This window comes from Podarcis melisellensis (genome assembly GCF_964234715.1).
Source record: "Podarcis melisellensis genome assembly, chromosome: 6".
Taxonomy (NCBI): Eukaryota; Metazoa; Chordata; class Lepidosauria; order Squamata; family Lacertidae; genus Podarcis; species Podarcis melisellensis.
The window spans coordinates 77361678-77384424 of NC_138538.1; the positions used below are offsets into that span (position 1 = coordinate 77361678).

A 22747-nucleotide genomic window follows, 5' to 3' on the forward strand; every position below is an offset into this window, starting at 1 on the left:
GGACATTTCCGCACTTCAACTATCTGAAGCAGTCATGCACATTACCTTGACGTTGAGTCTCTGATAGATGATATGATTTGTGTCCGCTTCTTGCTGGCTAGGAGATGTAGCTTGGACTGTCGACAGCACATCTTGGAAGAAGTTGCATAGCCTTTCCAACCTAGGACAGAATGGGGAGAATATAAGAAACTGGTTTGCAGTTTCTGTACTGAACCTGGGGCACATGACATCTTCAGGATAGACATGAATTTAGTGTCATGAGCATCTTCTGGATGGGAATAGGACCCAATAGAATTTTTTTTTTTTTGTTAAAACACCCTCCAAAATGTGGAGATGGCCTTCTTCTAATTATATGCAGAAATGAAAAAGACAAGACACCTTATCTGAAGCATTGTGTTTCAGTGCGCTATGTGCTCCCTAAGCTGCACTCCCTTTTTTGCACCTAGTGGGAAATCTTATGATGCCACTGGTCACTGAAACTTGTTGCTGGTTCTACAAATGTAGCTTGCATGGAGGTGTCCAGCCTTCTGCATTGTATTTTTTTACCGTTTGACTTTATTTCCTAGAAAATTTCTCCCCTTTTCTCCTTTGCAATGTAGGTTTTAAAAACTAGTTTCTGGAAAGTGAGATACCTTGTTCACAGCAGCGTAACAATAGTTTCACTGTTTAAGGAAGTATGCAGACAACCAAATATTAGGGAAGCCATGTCACATACAAGGAATTGCAGAACAAGAGCAAGAATTTTACCCCCACAGTCTTCTCCCTCTCTTTCAGTCTGATCCACTGCATGCTTATTCAAGTGTAAGTGTATAGGATTGCAGCCTTACAGTGCAATCCTAACCAAATCTACTCCAAAGTAAATAATAATAATAATAATAATAATAATAATAATAATAATAATTTGTACCCCATACATCTGGCTGGGTTTCCCCAGCCATTCTGCGGGCTTCCAACAAAGATTAAAAATACATTAAAATGTCACACATTAAAAACTTCCCTGAACAGGGTCTCCAGATGTCTTCTAAATGTCAGGTAGTCGTTTATCTCTTTGACATCTGATGGGAGGGTGTTCCACCGGGCGGGCACCACTACCAAGAAGGCCCTCTGCCTGGTTCCCAGTAACTTGGCTTCTCGCAGTGAGGGAACCACCAGAAGGCCCTCGGAGCTGGACCTCAGCGTCCAAGCAGAACGATGGGGTGGAGACGCTCCTTCAGGTATACTGGTCCGAGGCTATTTAGGGCTTTAAAGGTCAACACCAACACTTTGAATTGTGCTCGGAAATGTACTGGGAGCCAATGTAGGTCTTTCAAGACTGGTGTTATGTGGTCTCAGCTGCCACCCCCAGTCACCAGTCTAGCTGCCGCATTCTGGATTAGTTGTAGTTTCCAGGTCACCTTCAAAGGTAGCCCCACGTAGAATTGAAATCCTGTTCAATTCAATGAGGTTTAGTCCCAGGAAAGTGGGTTTCAGTCTGCCTCCTTCATATGGCTTTGAGTAGCTCCTAGGTTATTTTCCCGCTCATTCGTCCTTCATACAGATGATCAAATGCCAAAGCAGCCATCATTAGACTAGATCTGGTTAGTGGTGTATTTTATTGAACCTGTGCAGTAGACTAATCTTATATGGATTTTCTGCTACTTGTTAATTCCATCACTCCAAGCAATGTTGCAACGGTCAGCTCTTATAAGCAACTTTTGATTGTCTGCTGTTATTGTTGATGGCTTTCTCTCTTCTCCCCACCAACAACTTTCTTTAAAAACAAACATAAAAGCAAACCCAAATATACCAGGAGTGTTGATGGAAAAGAGCAGAAGAATTAGCACTTGTACACAGAAATTTGAGGAAGAACTATTTGACACGGCAAACATTTTCTTCCCATGAGGAATAAACATTACAAACAGTTTATTCTCATGAGGAGTGAGGAAATAGCATCAAGTAAAACAAGAGTATTCATGCATTACCTGTCAAGCAGCGCTATAGCTTTTATACCTACTGTGGGGAGCTTCCACCTCTACCACCACAATGTCATGTATCTCAATCCCTGAGTCTTCTTTATTTATACACAAGTGTCTTTATATATGCATTTTTAATTCATTTGCTGCCACCCATTCCTTCAAAAGGCTTTACAACCTCTGAGTAACATAGTTGTGCCTGGATGTGAAAGGGGCTCCATCGCCAGAGACAGGATAACCTAAAAGTAGGCCAATTAAGGGGATTTTATATAGATAAAGAAAAACTGATACACGTATCAGGTGCTGGATTGCAGTTTCCACAGGCTGAGGAGCCAGGATTGCTGGCTTTAGCTTCCAAATGCCCTCAAGTCAATTTTCCTAATACCCCACCCCACCCAGTTATATCCTCTTATCCCCAACCAACTCATCAGTCCCAATCCAAGTCATCTCTCCTTCAAGGTTAACCCCCAACAGACTTTTAACCGTCCAACTGGCTTGAACTGGTCTGATCCAAGCCACACCTACTAAAACTCAAAGTCTCTTTTCTCTGCCAGAACCTACCACCAAGTAACCACTGCTAAACAGGCTTGTCACATTATAACAAAACAAAGCCTTGTGGCATACAAAGACATAACACATCTTCTTTTTAAATACAGTGGTACCTCGGGTTAAGTACTTAATTCATTCCGGAGGTCCGTACTTAACCTGAAACTGTTCTTAACCTGAAGCACCACTTTAGCTAATGGGGCCTCCTGTGCTACCGCGCCGCCAGAGCACTATTTCTGTTCTTATCCTGAAGCAAAATTTCTGGGTTAGCAGAGTTTGTAACCTGAAGTGTATGTAACCTGAAGCGTATGTAACCCGATGTACCACTGTACAGACATAACCAAACACATACATAGCGTTTCTCTTCACTGACCTAAGAAAATTGCAAAGGAAGTGTGAGCTCTTCTCAGGCCTTTAACTTTTGTGCATGCCCTGTTTGGGTCTGGAACAATATGCCCTTTCTTTCTTTCTTTCTTTCTTTCTTTCTTTCTTTCTTTCTTTCTTTCTTTCTTTCTTTCTTTCTTTCTCTCTCTCTCTCTCTCTCTCTCTCTCTCTCTCTCTCTCTCTCCCTCCCTCCCTCCCTCCCTCCCTCCCTCCCTCCCTCCATTTTGATCTGCAGAATGGCTTGCAAACCAAGGCTTCAAGTGAAAAAGATCACTTGAGGAATGCCCCCAAGCTACACGCCTGTTTATTCAAAGTGAGTGAAACCCAGGCTGCATACACACATTTTATTCTAGAATCAATTGCTAGCCTTTTCTACATAATCCACCCACAATCTAGATCTGTTGCATAGTTCTTGCCCATGAAAATCACCTCTTGAGAAATGGGCTTCCTTCCGAAAATAAAAGCTCATTGATTCTGCATTATCAAGCAGTGTGTGCATTTGAAAACAGATATAGGCAGTCCCAACAATGGTGTGTGTCCCCGTGTGTGTACACACCTGGCAAATCATGCTCTGGATGGGCATCTACCAAAATCATGATCGTCATTTCAGACATGTTAGCCATACATATATTTAGTCCAGGTCTGAGAGAAGAAGAAAAAATCCTCTCTGTAACTTTTGTGGCTGTATATGGATGCTGCATAACTGCAGGAACATTTTGGATATTTTAAGGAAGTGGGTATGCATTTGGAGATGAGAGGGTCATACAGTAACTCACCAGCACTCCTCCTGGCTCTCTAGCCTAGTGGGCACCTTTTTTTAAAAAAAAAACCACTTCATTTATTTACTTATTAAATTTCCTACCCGCCCTTTACCACAAAATCCCAGGACAATTTACAACAATAAATTATACAATTATTAAACAAAATAAAGCAGTTACTGGTACATAAAACACAAAAAGTGCAAAAACAAAAATAATTTCATATAAAACAATTCCATATATAAAAACAGTTAAGAATAGTTTTAATACAAATGCAGACCGGGGGGGGGGGGATGAACACATTATAATATCAACATCTTCAAATTGGTATCATTTTATAAAACCAGACAAGGCACTACCGTAAGAATGTAATATAAAGGTAAAGGTAAAGGGACCCCTGACCATTAAGTCCAGTCACGGACGACTCTGGGGTTGGGCGCTCATCTTGCTTTACTAGCCGAGGGAGCCAACATTTGTCCGCAGACAGTTTTTCCAGATCATGTTGCCAGCATGACTAAGCCGCTTCTGGCGAACCAGAGCAGCACACGGAAATGCTATTTACCTTCCCGCCGGAGGGGTAACTATTTATCTACTTGCACTTGACGTGCTTTTGAACTGCTAGGTTGGCAGGAGCTGGGACTGAGCAACGGGAGCTCACCCCATCGCAGGGATTCGAACCGCTGACCTTCTGTTCGGCAAGCCCTAGGCTCAGTGGTTTAGACCACAGCGCCACCCCCATCCCTTAGAATATAAAATACTGGGCTAAAAATTTTACATCATACAAGCAAAAGCCTGCAGTTGTGATTTCATGCAATTTATTTTAAGTCAATGGAAACCCAAGTGGAACAAGTATCTTTCTTTTAAAGAAAAGAGATGCAAAGAAAAAGGAACAAGAGGAAATAAACAAAAACTTACTTAATTTGCCTGACCCCCTAGGACTTTTTCTTTGACAATGCCACACCATTTCTGCATCTTTCTAAGAACCATGGGGAGTCAGGAACAAATATTCCTCTTTAACAACAAGCAAACTGAGGTTGCGATGTCAGTGACATTCGCCCCAGGCCAGCTAGTGAATCCATGGCAAATATGTGGTTTGAATCAAGATCTCTCAGGTCCACACCAACTTCCCTGTCTTCTGAAGCACACGTGAAATACTTGATAGAAGCTGAAATCACATTACTATACAGTAACCACTCTCCTACCTTCCGTCAAAAGCAGCGGAAAAACACTTCCAATTATTTCACATTCACTTATCCCGACTTCTGAACATTAAAATGTTAACATGATGATAATCAGACTTAAATCAATTACTGCGTAATTGCTGAGTCAATGGGAGCATGGTTAAATATTGATAAGAGTCTTAAAGCTCCATCAGGATGTATTGACAACCAGAGTGACGAATGCAGCCCTTATTCAAGAGGAAAACTGGACAGCAAAGGGTCGAGTTTATTCTTATTGCTGCTGAGAGCATGGGCAATCAATATGGACTGCCTGTGCTCTTTTAAGCATGGGGCAGGGCAGGGCTGGCATCCAAGGGTTATTTCCAATCTTTTTCATCCTGAGATTTACGCGGCAGAGATACTACATGTCATAGGGCAAAGCATTTGACTTAAAAAAAAAAGAATATCCAATTTGCAGATTAAAAATACGGGATGGAAGCAGTGCATTGTTCTTTCTGCTCAGAAAGGCATAGCTTTTCTCTGCTTAGCATTCTCTAACCATAATAGCCCCAAGCCTCGCTCGCTCCGGTGGTGATGGTTAAAAATTATAAGTCATTTTACTTGGACAGATAGATGCCAAATGGCTGCGAGGATTTTTAGCCACCTGATACAATTAGGTAAAGGTGGGCCACATTTTTAATTATACTGAGCTTTGGTCTGCTTACCATGCATACCCAAGGAGAAATAATGTTAAAGAGTTTTGTGTTGTTGGCCACTGAACATAACAAAAATAAGCAAAAATAGCAGTTAATAGATAATGTGCATCGAACAAAATTGCTGCAGAACTAATAACCCCGGTATGCTGATTGGAGCAAAGGATTAAAATGACGCATCTAAAAATAGAGAAAACATCTTCACCAAAAATAACAATTAATGGTTACTTCAGATATCCCATGGCCCTTCATCTGGTTTCAGAAACAGCCATGACAAAGTTTGCATGTCTGGTTTTTGGCTCCTCACATGCTCACCAGCATGTGGATATGAACAGGGCTGCTAAGTAATCAATGAGTTTAGTCTATAGCCTGGTTTGCATGACACAGTATGCCAAATTCAAAGTGTTAGTGCTGACCTTTAAAGCCCTAAACAGGCTTTAAAGGAGCGTCTCCACCCCTATCGTTCTGCCTGGACACTGAGGTCCAGTGCTGAGGGCCTTCTGGCAGTTCCCTCACTGCGAGAAGCGAAGCTACAGGGAACCAGGCAGAGGGCCTTCTTGGTAGTGGCGCCCGCCCTGTGGAACGCCCTCCCATCAGATGTCAAGGAAATAAACAACTATTTGACTTTTAGAAGACATCTGAAGGCAGTCCTGTTTAGGGAGGTTTTTAATGTTTGATGTTTTATCGTGTTTTTAATATTCTGTTGGGAGCCGCCTAACCATGTTGGGAGGGCTTAACTATGAGTCTCAGCCTACACACACACACTATATACATTTAAAGCACTTCACTAAGGATCATAGGAACAATATTTTACCTTTTACAGAGCTAGTTTCCCACAGCATTGGATTTAGCATGGCGCAGGTTGTTCCCCTGCACAGGGTGCTGAGTTCAGGGGCTGCAAAACACTACTAATACTAATACTACTACTACTACCTATCTTCATATGGGTGTCTACTCAAAGTTAGGTAGGAAACATTTAGGGGGCAGACAAATTTTGTCCTCGCTCAGGGCAACATGTTACTGAAGTCGATCCCTGTTCCCAATATTATTTGTGCTATATATGGATGGTGCGTATACAGCCACAGTTTGGATGACATGCTAAGCCTAGCACATTAAAACTGGTCAGGCAGAAATTCACAGACTGTTTTCTTTTGAAAGAAAACTGCATGAAAATGATGTACAGATGGTATATAACAACAGTACAGATAGCAAGAGTGTATAAAAACGGGTCAAATATATGTTGGAAATGTAAAGAAATGAGACCTTTTACCATATGTGGTGGGAAATGTAGAGAAATTAAAAAATTCTGGGAAATGATATATAATGAATTGAAGAAAATGTTTAAAACGACATTTGTAAAAAAAAAACCAGAAGCATTTTTGTTAGGGATTGTAGGACAAGACCTGCCAAAGAAATTAAAGAACTTATTTATGTATGCTACAACTGCGGCAAGAGTCTTGATAGCACAAGGATGGAAGAATGAGGAAACCCCGACAACAGAACAGTGGCAAGAGAAATTGATGAACTATGCGGAACTGGCAAAACTGACATAAAAATTGCAAGATAAGGACAACTGTGACTTTAAAGAAGCATGGGAACTTTTTACAAATTATTTAAAAAGACAACAAATGAATTGGACTGCTTGGCAAGGTTTTGAATAAACATACACAAATTTATTGAGGGTTAATATAGTAGACAGATAATAAAAGGATATATACCATTTTACAGTATGCAGAGAATAACATGAGTTGAGAAATCAGACAGAGGAGCTGAGGGAAGTCTTGGGGGGAGGGGGAGAGGGTTCTTAACGGAGGGGGAGGGAAAAAGGGGGGAAATAATGAAGATGATTTGTTTTGATAATCGTTATGTTAAAATTGTTAATAAAAAACTTAAAAAAACAACAACTGGTCATGCAGGAGCAAAGAGGCAGCTCAGTGTCTTTTCATATGCCTTCTACATCCAATTTGCCTAATGAGCTCAGTACCCTGAAGCAAACGTCTTTCACTGCTTCTTTCAAAACTGTGACTGGCTGAGTAAATGGTGTCTACACATTTGGGCTCTTTAGACGTAAACCATGTTCATTTTTATTTCTAGACAGCAGCAACAGAATATTACTCCCTCAAAGAGCAAAATCGGATGATGAGCGTCAAAAAGAGTGTAGGGAATATGCTGTCACTGAAAAATAAGAGGGAGGTATCAGCATGGTTGGGGAACTCCCCCAAGATTTGCAGAAATATCCCCCCCCCCATTTTAGGGGAAAATCTAAGAGGGTAAAAAACAAAAAACGCCCAAAGAGCAGCTTCAGTGACCACAATAATACCATTATGTGCCACCCCATCTCCAAACAGTGTGAGATTCTAGGGATTCCAGAGAATTCCAGGCGGTTACCCAAGGTTCATGCTTATTTCAGAAATATGTATATATGCTTCTATTTACACATATACAGTATACAACCTGAACCTAGATGGACGGGTTGCAGAGCATTCACATCCTATGAAGGTCAAGCTTCCCCGCTTAGGGGACAGCAAAAAGCCATCCTCTGTGTCTCTAATTTTCAGTCTGTCATCCCCAGCTCAAATGGAATTCTGCACCTCCTTCTCCTTCTCACTGCTGACCAACTCCACGGACCTCCCGCAGACTACGTCATTCAAAATTGAAACCCCAAATTTGGCCTGTGCCTCTGCCCACTAGCACCCAGCAAAGAAGGGCCCCCACTCCCCTTTGCCTTTGATGGTTTCCTTCTTGCACCATCACTGGCCTTTGTCCTCTTCTAATGGTCCATCCATTTAATTTTGAAGAGGTGGATTGGCTCATTAGCACAACTGAATCTAGTGGGTTTCTTTGTTTGGCAAAGTTTAATCAAACCTTGATTAAGTCTAGCTTTTACTAAATCCAAGGGAAGGAGATGGCACCCAGGAATTTAGGGGAATCTACCATATATACCCAATATACCCAAACCTATAACAATACTCAGCATTAGGTAGCTCAATCCAGTTGCATTGAACCATGCGTGTACAGTGGTGGACCTACATTTTGGGGGCCCTGAAGCTTGAACTGTTATAGGGGCCCCTTCACAACCAGCAACAAGATTTGGGTAACCACTTATCTTCTTCAGTGGGGTTGTTTACAACAGCATCTGAGCCACTGACTCTCAGACTTTGGGGTTGTTGAAATATATACAACAATTTGAATCGTGCAACCGAAATTTACATGAGGCTAAGTGGTATTTTGAACAAGTACTCGTGAACACCGTGGATATTCTGATCAATGTCTTAAGGAATGGATAGTCTGATCTGCCTCCCATTGGCCCCCTTCTCTGCTTGTGGTACCCAGATATCAAGATAAATTTGAGATCCAATATTGGAAGATCCAAATTATTCACTGGAATAATATGTCTTTCTATGGATAACTTGATGCTGTATTGTTTTTAACACTTGATTCGGAGCCGCCCAGAGTGGCTGGGGAACTCAGCCAGATGGGTGGGGTATAAATAATAAATTATTATTATTATTATTATTATTATTATTATTATTATTATTATTGAATTAGGTTCTCTTCCTACCCCTTCAAGGAGCTCCATGTGTTTGCTTTGTTACTAGTCTCACAGTTGTCACTGGCGAGGAAGAGGAGTAAGATGGTTGTGATGGATTTCAAAACTGGGGCAAAGGCCAGAGTGGCTTGGAAAGTTGTTTTGGCTCAATTCCTGGAGCCTCGTTTTCAATAATATGAAAAAAGAGGTCAGTGAAAAAAGAAAATCATTGTTCACTCTGAGGAATAAAAATAGACAGTGCTAAGGCAGGACAGCTAGTGATCCAAACAATGTCTTTAACACCTACACTGTAATTATTATCAAACTGTTTGAGAAGATAATCAGGAGAAATCATTAAACAAAAACTTTGGACAACGATGTTCTCTCTCTCTCTCTCTACGAATGTGTGCCTGCTGCCACCGCTTTATTTTATTTTTTAATACCAACTGATATTCATGAGGGTAAAGTGAAATCTTCTGCAAAAAAAAAAAAAAAGAACTTTCTTCAGGTTTCTCATTTTAAATTGATTCAGGGCACTGTACTTATGATTTCCCTTTGGATGCATAGCATTTCCTTAGCCGTCAATGCCTATGTTTACCCTCTCACTGAAATTCAATTCAGAATCTCCTGCAAAAATCTGTTCAATCAAAATGTATTAGCATTCCTCAGGTTAAGTCAGGATATACCTGTACACTGACCTCTATTTTGAATCAATTTTGCAGCCTTAAATGATTAAGGCCTGAAATAAATGATTGAGTATGCCTTGAGAGAAAATGTATCATGAATAAAAAGTTGACAGATATTTCATTTCTGGGCAAGATCTGAGCCAGATTTATCCTGCTCCGAAATATTATGAGAGTGATCGTGAGGTAATAATCTGTGTTTTCATTTTCAATTAGCATAAGTCTTCATTTATAACCATGGGGGAATCATGGGTCTGTCACCTTCATATCTCTGTGGTGCTTCTTCCTCTCGATCTTTCATTTCCCAGAAGCAATCACCCCCTCTCCACATGACTTCACGGGAACTAAAGGGCTATCCCGGCAACTGTGGTCCCAGTAACAACTGGGCTCTTCATGTCTGTGTTTAACTGAAGAGAAAGGGGGGACCAGAGACACAGCTTACTGCTACACATTGGGTGTGTGGGCTGTGAAGTTTAACCCATAGTTTAACCCTATGGACCAAGAAACTGGGGAAGCATGAAGCTGTACCACAGGCTGTGGAGCAGAGTGCTGTACAAGTGATGTCACATGTGGTAATGGAGTTTGTCCACACATGCATGTCAGACTTTCTACGTATCCCTATTTTCCAGGGAAAGTACCTGATTTACAGAAGCCATCCCGGTTTCTGATTTGATCCCAGAATGTCCTGCTTTTCCTTAGGACAACCCTATTTTCACTGGATAAATGTTGGAGGGTATGGAGTTATATGACCCCCCGAGCCAAGGAGATAACCTTTAGAAGACATCTAAAGGCAGCCTTGTATAGGGAAGTTGAATGTTTAGTGTTTTATTATATGTTGAAAGCCACTCAGTGTGTCTGGGGCAACCCAGTCAGATGGGTGGGGTATAAATAATAAAATTACTACTACTACTACTACTACTACTACTATGGAATAGAACATCCCTATTTTCATTGGATAAATGTTGGAGGGTATGGCACATTCATCACTTGTTAACTGCAGCTCAAAGAAATGGCTTGGCTTGCATATATTTTGTTTTGTGCAGTTTCTGCATGCACAGGTTCAGAAGCGTTTCCTCACAGCCTTTGTTTGGACAAGAAAGGAGGAAGGTTATAATTGCGGCTATACAGTGGTACCTCGGTTTAAGAACAGTTTTGTTAACAAACTATTCGGTATACGAACTATGCAAAACTAGAAGTAGGTGTTCCGGTTAGCGAACTTTACCTTGGTCTACGAACGGATGCCGAACCGTCGAAGGGCACTGGTGGTAGGAGGCCTCATTAGGGAAAGAGCGCCTCAGTTTAAGAACAACTTTGGTTTAAGAACGGACTTCCGGAATGGATTAAGTTTGTAAACCGAGGTACCACTGTATCTAAGGAAAAAAGAACGCAAAATAATATGGGTGGGAAAGCATTATACAGAACTATATTATCACTTATTTTGTCATTCCAAAAGTTAATCTTTATATGCCTCTCTCTTGTCGATTATTTAATATTCTTCTCTGAGAAAGAAATGACTTGCATGTTTGAACGGGCCATGACACCATAGGCTGCCTTTTCACTTCCTCTCCATCCCCATCGCTTTTCATTGGAGCCATCCTACACCTTTGACTCCCAGTCCTCAAGTACTGAGGAATGACGGGACTTGCATGCCTGCACAATTACCCTCGTCTTGAGAAAATCCACCTCTGATTGATCAGCGATCACTCAAAACACTGGAAGACAGTAGGAATTATGTGTGTAAGTTTCAGATCACGTCTGCCAAAAGAATACCCAAGGGCCAATGCCCCTCCCCCCTATTTTTTTGTTCAAGTAAAAAAGAGGGATCATCTCATAATTAAGTGAATTCAAGCTTCTAGCGAAAACTTGAGTGCAGCACTGCCAGGCTAATCTCAGAAGCTGGCAACAAAGGCATGATGTCCTAGCCCTGCCCAAAGCTGTCCTTTTTGAATGTCTTTCACCTCAGACTTCCCAGCACACAGTGTAATTAATGCACACAGCAATTTATCTTCTATCTCTGTGGGAGTTGCTACCCTCTTGCCGAAAATGGAAAGATCACCTTCTTAATAGACCTGCTGAGCACAACCCGAGGAAACCAAAGTCCCTGTGCTCTCTTGAACATACAGATCCACATATGGTGGTGCTGAGGAGCAGCAGCTGTTCCCTTCCAGTCTGTCTTGCTAGTCTCCTTAATTCAATGCAAGCTGCCCCCCACCATTTTGAAACAGGGCCTTTGCACTCTCCATTGCTTTCTTGACAACACCACCGATTTACAATTATCTTAAATTTTTTATTGGTGGGTCTAACGAGGATGTTTTCACAGCTTGGGCTTCTATCACTTTCCCCCTCAGCGCTGCCCTGAATTTCTCTCTCTCAGTATGCGAGATACACACACACACAAATCTCTCTCTGTGTCTCTGTTTCTCTCTCTCTCTTTATCTATTTATCTATCATAGCTGGTAAATGAAAGGGAGCCTCATGGAAAGCCAGAATGATCTTTGTTCCCAAGGTGAAAGCAATGCACCGGCTGATCTCACGGTTTGCAAAAACACAGGAGAAGCATCTCTCCCAGGCAAATTTCTTTTATCTGGATACTCCGTTCCTAATTAAAGCATTTTCCGTACCTGTGTTCAGGGCAAGATCGACTCTTATGCTGACTGAGCATGGGAAGAGTCATTACAAGAGCCCCTCCTCGTTCTCAATTGGCACCTGGTTGCATGCACAGTGTCACATGCTAGCTATTAGGAACAGTGTTTAATAAACCTGACACTAATTTTGCTGCTCTCAGGTCTGAATGTGTAGATCTTTTTGAATCCTAGCCTCCCCCTAGTTTTAGGTATTTCTTGTGGCTTGCCTCACCTTCCCTTCAATCTTCCTGATCTCATTCTTCTTTTCATCATCATCATCATTTTATTTGTATGCCGCCTTTCCATAGTTAAAACAATGATCAAGGCTGCTTACAACACGACCAGATTTACATAATTACCAACATAACAAAAGTCATAAGCAATAAATAAAAGTACACAACCAAATGGAAAACAATTTCCAAAAAGTACACAACCAAATGGAAAACAATTTCCACATAAATCATAAAATCTAAAACTAAGAATACAGCATATCAATTACAATTTAAAATGGCATAGATAAAAAATAAAAGCAATTTAAAAAACAAAAATGGAGCCCTCTCTGCCCAGATGGAAAGAGGCAGACAAGGCCCTTCTGGCCCTCAGCAGCAGATGAGCCCATCTTTTGCTCCCCCCACTTTCTTTTTTATGTATTAAGGGGATGGGATACATAGTGAGTGTGAGTCCTGCTGCAGGCTTGTTTGATTTGCATTCTCATTTTCTTTTAAAGTGTTTCGTACACTTAAAAAACAAACAATGAGGCCCATGTGGAGATGCCTTGTTTTCATCTAGCTGTCACTCTCCTCCTTAGGACTCAAGTCCACAAGATATTCCTACCTGATGCACGTCTGACCTGAGGAGAGGGATGACAGGATGAACACCTGGGACTTTTGTATGAAGCAAACATTGGTGCTCTAGATGGTATGATCTTGCTCCTGCGCCAGCCCAGGTAAGGAAGATGGGGCTCTCTGCTGATCCCTTGTGCAAGGCAGTTGCATCCACATGGATATAATTTCTTTCTGCCCTTTAAAGCCAAACACACACTCTCACCCCACCCCCAAAAAGGTAGCTCCTATAAACCAATAAAATACAATTAAGCTGCTCAGAACATTACCACCATCCAATTACACCATGCAACAAGAACAATAAATCACCAAGAAGAAAGCACATAGAGATCCAGCGACAGTGTTGGCAACAGGCCTATCCAAAGGCCTTGTGTAAAAGAAATAGGCCTCCTAATCCCAGGCTCCTGAAAGCTGGGTGGAGAGGGGGGCATAAAATTTTGGCTTTACTCCTCCCCTAACACAAGACAGTGATAGCCTGGGGGTTCCATGTACTCTTGCAGCTCACGGTATGAAAAGTTGGACCATCCTGGTCTAAACAAGAATATTTGAGGTGAGGAAGACTTATAGGAATGGCCAACCACTCTTATTAAAAGCACTGCAAATAAAAACACAGCCCTCAAACTCCACAGCTGAAGAATGAGGGCAGTTATTTAAATAAACCAATGTGAGAAATTTACCTTTTCTCTCTCCTGTTCCATCTGTCTTTCCAAGTTCCATCTCCCAACCAAGAGCACGCAAACCTTTATTCTCTTAAATCCTGCACTGAAATTTGCCCTGGCCTCCATTTAAAAAATCAAATAAAAACCAGTTCATCTACTGTCTGTGTGTCTGTCCCTTTCTTTACTTCAGTGTGACACACTTCTCATGCAGCATGAGGTATCCCCCTTGGCCATTTTTCATAAGCGCACACCTAAAATTGAATTGTGCAAAGGAGACCTACAGAGAGTCAGGAGCCGCTCATTAACAAACCCAGGTTAGTTACTTTGTAATGAGTGAAACGCCTGTGCCAATCTTGCAGCCAAGGTAATACATCCGTATGAACAATGGCTGTTGAGTCTACCTTGTTACAACGGACTGTGGCTAGCAGGCCATGTGAGAGGATTTGGCCTTAGATTTGGTTGGCATGGCTTGGGCAGCCAGAGAGATAATGAGCTAGCACACTTATCCAATTCCAAAAAGCCTCCGAACACGATGGAAGGCAGGAAGGTTTAGAGTAATATGCCTGGAGGAGCTTCCTTTTATGTGAAACCAAGTGGTTTGCTCTCCAAATTTAGGCAGAACCGAATGCACTTCCTTTTGCCTTTCAGGGCTTTTTGATCTTATTGGCCGGATCCGGTAGCAGACCCACTCTATTACAGGAAATTGGCATCATCTGGTACGTGTATGCAGAGTACACTTGTCCGCGTTTATGATTACAGGAGTCAAGCTGCTTGCGCGCATATATATATATATATATATATATATATATATATATATATATATATATATCTCACATGGAAAATGTGTATCTTTTGATGGGCTGCCAGCAGCGTATAGATATATAACCACTACGGCTACGGTGCATCATAAAATTTTATTTCCTGTAGATTTGCCCTGCCACAGAACATTTACTCGCTGTCAAAGAAAGTAAAAAACATGCTAACAGCCTGAGGTTCCCTTTACAAGCATTGAAATTTCTGAAACCACCCCACAGCTAGTACTTTTTCATAATCCTCCTTGCAACACTTGATGTGTGCGATTTGCGACGTGGGGAAAAGAGAAAGGGGGAGCGGAGCTTATCTTTAAAATACAATATTTTGGAATGGATCTCTGGGGTTTGCAGACTATGGGAGGCATGATTTAATTTGGGCCGTCTTTGTGACATTTAAGCAAGAAGCTGTCAGATGGAATTGTATGCCTCACTTTAAAAAATAATAATAAATGGGAATGAATCTTCCCGGAAAAGGACACTTATGTGGTTTATTAGATCTAGGCATTGTTAAATTCCAGGATCTCTCTTCAGCTGGCATGAATGTGTAGCAACTTTACTGTCAATGTTAAATTTCATTTCATGTCTCCTTTTTTATTCTTTAGTTATGCATTAAAATAAAATAAACTGCCCCATCTAAGAGAGGAAATACAGAGCAAACACTGACACCTAAAATTTGACATCCCCACCAAGTACTATCAAGCAGATCAGTGTGTAGTAGAGGAGGGAAATCTGATACATCTACCAGTGCTATTTCTCTAGAAAAAGAGGTGCCAGAACTCACCACAAACGCCTCCCTTGTTCTCTTGTAATGGCAAAGGTGCCCACCTGAGTGGTGCCGGAACTGACCTCTGGCAAGTTCCAGCTGAAAAAATGCCCCACATTTACCTGCATACGGACCTATTAATACTGTGCCAAATTACCGGTAGATATCTTCAGCAGACTACAACATTATGAGATATACAAAAGAGCTCAGAACCACAACTCCCTCTCCCCATCAAATCAGGCAGATTCCTGGTTTCAAGGGATTTCATTGTCACAGCTCTGGGCTGCTTCTAAAAGGTAAAGGTAAAGGGACCCCTGACCGTTAGGTACAGTTGTGGACGACTCTGGGGTTGCAGCGCTCATCTCGCTTTATTGGCCAAGGTAGCCAGTGTACAGCTTCCGGGTCATGTGGCCAGCAAGACTAAGCCGCTTCTGGCGAACCAGAGCAGCGCACGGAAACACCGTTTAGCTTCCTGCCAGAGCGGTACCTATTTATCTACTTGGACTTTGATGTGCTTTCGAACTGCTAGGTTGGCAGGAGCAGGGACCGAGCAATGGGAGCTCACCCCGTCACGGGGATTCAAACCGCCAACCTTCTGATCGGCAAGTCCTAGGCTCTGTGGTTTAACCCACAGCACCACCTGCGTCCCCTCTGGGCTGCTTCTAGGCTGTCACAATTTTGGGATGGAATTTAATTACATACAGCCAATTGTAGGTTGAGCAATTAAGATTGATTGGGAGGTCTTGGGAACAAACCTGCTTCCCCGAAACAGTGGTCTTTTTGCTACAAGGAAAATGACAGGAAAAAGCACCGGTAGGTGTGTGGTAACACTTGCTTTGACACAACACCATCTAACTTCATGAACTAGTCCATGTTTTCTAATTTCCCTGCAAACAAATCAGGATGAATGCTTGTCACTAGTTTTGCACATCCAGTTGCCACAGAATGAGAGGAAGCTACTACCAACTTCCAAGGGGTGTGCAGCACAAAAATAGACACATTCCACATCAAATCAATGCAAAAAACACGGGTTTTGCCACTCACACTCTCGGATTTTGATGAAACTTGGTGTACACCCTGCTCTTATGGTTGAAAGAAAACCCCTTATCTCCCCCTCATCACAAACAATTTCGATTTTATAGCACTTCAAAGTTTCGTGAAATCTGCGTCTCTGTCCCTCTTGAAATCCTCGGCCTTTTGTACATTTTATTTTTTTTCTCCATAACCAATGATCAGATCTCTTTGAAATTTTACACAGATTTTATAAAGATTTAGAAAGATTTTATAAATGCCTTTAAAAATGTATACCATATTTTTCGCTCCATAAGATGCATTTTTTCCTCCTAAAAAGTAAGGGGAAATGTCTGTGTATCTTATGAAGCGAATGCCATGGAGGAGGGACAGACGGCAGCCATGGCTCTCCTTCCTTCCCTCCTCCGTGGCTAGCTTTAAAGCAAGCAAAGGGAGAACCGCTTACACGTGTGTAAGCAGCTCTTGCTCTGGTTGCTTTATAGCGAGGCAGGAGGACGGACAGACTTCAGCCCCTTCCGCACCTCCTCCCAGCTGATTGTAAAGCAAGCAGAGCCGCTTACACGCTCTGCCAGCTCTCATCACAGTTGATTACCTTACAAGTTCAATGTTCCTCAGTGTCTTTGCTGTAGCCTCAGTATCACCTGTAAGTTTTTCATTTTTTCTTCCCTCAACACCATGCACTCATTGGGAAAGAAGTATTTTCTGCCAGTTATTGTCTGTGGGAATTGTACAATACCAAGCATATGAGGAACCGTATTACACAAGAATCGTCATGGCATGGTCCGCAGAATGAAGGTGAAGGTCCATTAGGGTGAAGAAATTTTACAAAAGGATCTTCTTTGTCTTGATTAATCTCTGATATCATTCCAAAGTACCACAAATGATCATGCTTGCAAGCGACAAAACATCCAGGATACAGATCATCCGCATTCATGGGAAGTTTGGGGAAGGTCCTGACGTTGAAAGTGAGGGAGGGTTCTTTATTAATGCTCATTCTTCTTGCTTCAATTGTGTCTGTAGAATTGAGTGGTTTTTAGAGTTGTGGAAATCTGCGAGTTCCAGGGAGTGTGTCCACGTCTCTGAAACGGGTTTCGAAGGAAGAATGGATTATGTCTATGTCTTCCCTTGCAATATAATGGAATTTGACCTTGTGATGGGGGGGATTAAGGGGTTTTCTTTCAACCATAAGGGAAGGGTCTACACCAAGTTTCATCAAAATCCAAGAAAGTGGGTGGCATGACCGCGTCGAACTGACGTGGAATGACCCGGGAAACAACAAAGCAAGGCAAGCAGGAAGGAATATATGATTATTTTAGTTAAACTTCATATCAAAATATATACCTGCTGGCAGCTGGAAAAAGTCAGGAGTTCCTGGAAGAAGTCACTTAAAATTACATCACCTGAAAATATCTTGGGTGAAAGGGGACTGAAATCACTGAAAGGAGGCCTGAAAGCCATACAGAGTGGCTGGGGAAATTCTTGCAGACCACGAATATCAGGTGACAGCAAACACGGCACATTTTTTAGCTGGGGCAATTAGAATTAGCTCTACGACATGCTATTTTATTTGTTCATATCTTATGCTAATGCGTTCTGCAATCGCTATAGGAGACGTAACACATTTCTAAAAGTTGCGGCGTGGGAATGATGTTTGAGTTAACTCTGATTTCAGTTTTCCAGAGAATTTAAAAATCATAATATTTGTACTTCTATTGTCATTGTATCTTCTTTTTTCTTTTTTTAAGCAAATCATCGCTACGTACGGAATAAACACATCCAGTTCCCCACCGAGATTTTTCACTGCAATAGACATTTATGACAAGCAAATTGCCGGGAAAACATTTACAATGAATATAATTTTCATGTTAAATCAGCATGTGCATATATATATATATATATATATATATGGATTTCACAGTTTTATAGCAAGAGACTTGGGGAGCGTACTTTCCTTCTGAGAAATAAAGGAATGGGATAATTGCTGAGCTGCCGTGAACCATTTGGCAGAAAGCTACTCTCAGTCTCTGAAATCCTCCCTGTGGTGAGTTTTACTTTTTATCCTAAACCCTGAAGCAACTATTAGTTGGTAATAAGGTATTAGTCTGGAAGAAAAGAGGCCCTTATCTTGTCACCGGGCCAGTTGGAAACAGAGATCTGATTGTTCCATGCTGAAGGAGTTGTTGGAGATGTGGGAATGGAAGGCTAATTTCAAAACAACACAGTTGTGCTTTGGAGAATGAGAAAAAGGACGTACCTGGAAGCTAGGTTAGAGAGGATTTTCTGAATGGAAAGAGAGACCGCAAATTGAAACCTTCAGACTGAGCTGCTGACTTGGGGAAATGAAGATGGTGGCTGCCACTCTCAATCACTAACCACTTTATCCAGCACTTCTCTTTACAGTGCTGGTTTTCTGCCACTGGGCAGGGGTTAAAAAAAGTGTCCCGTCCACCCCAAAAAAGCTCAACAACTTTGAGTTGTCCTTCAAAAAAAAGAAAAAGAAAAAAGTGGGAGTTCCTGCACCTATTTTTCTAGGGGAAAAAGAACTGTTTCAGGGTATGAGGAATACAGTGGTACCTCAGGTTATATACGCTTCAGGTTACAAACGCTTCAGGTTACAGATTCCGCTAACCCAGAAATAGTGCTTCAGGTTAAGAACTTTGCTTCAGGATGAGAACAGAAATCGTGCTCCGGCGGCGCGGCAGCAGCAGGAGGCCCCATTAGCTAAAGTGGTGCTTCAGGTTAAGAACAGTTTCAGGTTAAGAATGGACCTCCGGAACAAATTAAGTACTTAACCTGAGGTAAAACTGTATACAGAATGTGAGATCGGAAGGCAGCATGGAGATATATGAAAAGATGGATTTACATGGTCCTGGTTATTTATCTCTGCTTGCAAAAAAGCAAAAGCAAAAAACCCAGCACAGCCAATTGCAAACTATATGATTTGGACAGCTCACTAAAGTTTTGTCAGTAGGCAAATGCCTTGCAGTTACTAAGCTGAAATATAGGCACAACAATCTAATGGGTAGGAAACGGAAGAGGTGCTCTTATTTATAGCTAGAAAAAAACCATGTCAGTATGACTGGGTAGGCATGTGTGCAAGGAAAGCTTGAATATATTGTGAGGATTCTGGTGGTCATGTGTTGATGTATCCTTTATGCCCAGAGGTGCATTGCAGGACTCTTCACCATACCTATTAGTAAGGGCTGAACCATTCATTGTCAGGGCAGGAGGCAAATTTCCCCCCCTCTGCAACTGTGTCTCCAATTAGCATTTTCCTCAATGGTCAATGTTATCTATTAACTGATACTGCTGCAAGCCTTTTTCTTCATCGGCATAGTCCTGAACTGTGGCCCAGCATCAAAGTCGTACACCTGAACTCACTTTCTAGCTTTTTCTCAACACATACTTGGAACCACGTGATAACTAATGGTACAGATCCAGGGCCCCTCCGGACTGGTGTTTTATGTGGGTGTGGCGCTGTGAGTTAAACCACAGAGCCTAGGACTTGCCAATCAGGTCGGCGGCTCGAATCCCCGCGACGGGGTGAGCTCCCATTGCTCGGTCCCTGCTCCTGCTAACCTAGCAATTCGAAAGCCCGTCAAAGTGCAAGTAGATAAATAGGTACCGCTCCGGCGGGAAGGTAAACAGTGTTTCCGAGCGCTGCTCTGGTTCGCCAGAAGCGGCATAGTCATGCTGGCCACATGTCCCTGAAGCTGTACGCTAGCTCCCTCGGCCAATAAAGCAAGATGAGTGCCGCAACTCCAGAGTCAGTCACGACTGGACCTAATGGTCAGGGGCCCCTTTACCTTTATTCTGAAACATGTTTTTGACACAATAATGGTGTATTAGGCTTTTTCCGCCTTGTTTTGTTCTGTGCTGCTTTGCCAATACTACTGCTTTCCAGAGAGGACATAGCACAACAAAAGCGGGACAAAAGTAAACTAGAACATGTGTAGTATTAAAGCGGGGGGGGGGGGGATTTCAGCAGGAAATTACTGCAACTGGCACAAAATGCTACAGCATGATTGCTGACAGGAGTGAGACCTTGTCATCATGCACACCTCTGCTCAAAAATCTGCATCGGCTGCCCATTTGTTACTGGGCCAAATTCAAATTCAAGATGCTACTTTTGGAGCAGTTTCCTTGCAATCTCCCCTCCGCCCCCCCCCGGTGCTTTTTTCTGTTACGCATACCCCTAAACATTTTGTGAATCTAAGTTTGGCTTTATTGTGGGGCAGTTTTTCAATATGAGTGGGAAAATGAGAGTATCCCTAAACATTTTTTTTAGAAAAAAGCACTGTACACACACACACACACACACTTCAATCTGTGGGATTGGCACTTTTACAAGTGTCACATAGTGTTTGTTCCACACTTTCAAAGAATCAATATTTCAATGTGGCAACACCCACACTTTGGAATTCCCTGACTGTTGGAATTCAAGCCCGTCTCAGAGGTATGTGCCTATCTGTTCAGGCACCGGCTGAATTCCTTAGACCTCCCTCCGGCGACTCCCGGCAGGATAAAACACACGCGAGGTCCGTTCCGGCGATTTTCCTCAGGCTGTGAGGAAAACACACCAACTGCTCCTCTCTCCCCTTTGGTGTCCCCAGGGAGGGGAAAGAAGCAGACAGAAATCTATTTACATCTTTTATTCCTGTCTTTTTCTTCAGTACAGAGAAAACATGTCTGTGTCTGCACTCATCAGCAGTTAGAATAAAACTCCACCCATGTACTTCCAGCACAGGTCATATGACAAAACCACTGAGCTAACATCCGGTGCTCAGTACAGAATGGACTGCCCCTTTGTTCCCATGGCAACAGTCACAAACTTCCTGTTTGGCTTTCCAGCCACAAGCAGCAGTCTTGGCTGCTATAGCCTTTGCTTGCTGCCGCATTGCTGCTTTAGAATAACATACTCCCCCTAAAGTATCAATGCGTGCTGCGAGCAAAGCGTCATCCAGAGAAGAAAACAAACAGTTGTTATACTTATAACATCCCCCTGTTGTTTCAGTTCCACCCTTGGAACTACCCGCCACTGGTTTTACCAATGTACCTCTCTGGTTGTGTGACTTCCAAGGAATGAGTGCTTCTGCATTACCTTGGTTAGCAACTCTCTGTTGTGCCTTTGTCTCTGACTCAGACACAGCTTCAATTTGACCTTGGTCGTTTACAACAGCAACAGCTAGGTTAGCAAACTCTTGTGAATACCTCTTGGGTGGTACACCCTTCGTTGCTCTCTCAGACCTACGTAAGAGGTGCTGCTCTTCTTTGATTTCTGGTTCAGACTCTGAACTCTCTGGAGAACCAGTACTAAGCTTAATCAGTGGTTCATCCTCCTCTTCTGAGGGTCTAGTCATTACGTGAGATTTCCTCTCAATGACCGTGACAACTGAGCTGTCTGAGCTATCGCTGTCATCATCAGTAGTACTGAACTCAATAAGATCAAACTCATCATCATCATCATCATCAGAATCATCACCAGTGGGAAATGTGTGAACAATCACTCTCTCCTGTTCAGGAGCACTCTCTAGAAATTTTGTGAGAATCACCTTTCCAGATTCAGACAAAATTACTCTGTAGAGACCCTTTTCATAACCCACAAAAATGCCTCTGGCATTCTTTACCCCACCTGGAGCTTCTGTTCTCACATGAGACCCAAAAACCTTGAAATGGGCAACTGAAGGTTTTCTGTGGAACAGTTTCTCAAAAGGAGAACTTCCCAACTCTTTTGAAAATTTTCTCAACCACGTGTAACAGAATGACATTAGCGACTCAGCCCAGTACTCATGTGGCAGATGTGAACTAAGCAATTGCGCATGCATTCCCTTTTGCAATTCTTTGTTCACCCTACTACAGACACATTTGTTCCAAGCTTCTTCGGAACTAGCAATTTTGTGTCTAATCCCTTTCTTCTTCAGGAACCTCTGGAACTCCTGTAAAAGAAAAATTGGCTTCTCATCTGTGCAAAGACAATTTATGTCAGCATCATGCATGTTTTTAACCTTGTCACAAAACTCTTTAAACCTTTCTAAGGCTTCTTTCGGTCTCTCCAAAAGATAAATCCAGACAAAACCTGTAAAAGAATCAACACATATTAGGTAATATTTCGCATTGCCTCTAGAAGGCGCTAAGGGACCAATCACATCAGCATACACCCGCTGAAGTGCCTTGTCGACCCTCGAGGTGACCTGCTTGGTGTTCTTCTTGGCTACACCTGTAAAAGAAATCATGTTAGAATCACAAGAATTACATTTCATGTAATCACTTTGATCAAAAGTCAACAAATA

At 42.2% G+C, this 22747-nt stretch overlaps 1 long non-coding RNA gene across 4 annotated transcripts in view; it reads right to left on the bottom strand.

The window, feature by feature from the left end:
• Nucleotides 1-22747, bottom strand: part of LOC309372463 — a 143849-nt gene that overhangs the window by 111823 nt on the left and 9279 nt on the right. For 3 of the 4 annotated variants that reach the window (XR_014169498.1, XR_014169499.1, XR_014169500.1), the window contains exon 2: nt 46-160. This is a non-coding gene — a long non-coding RNA (uncharacterized lncRNA). Of the gene's footprint in view, nt 1-45; nt 161-17049; nt 17480-22747 lie in introns of those variants that run through there. The other variant, XR_014169501.1, reaches the window with a different exon arrangement.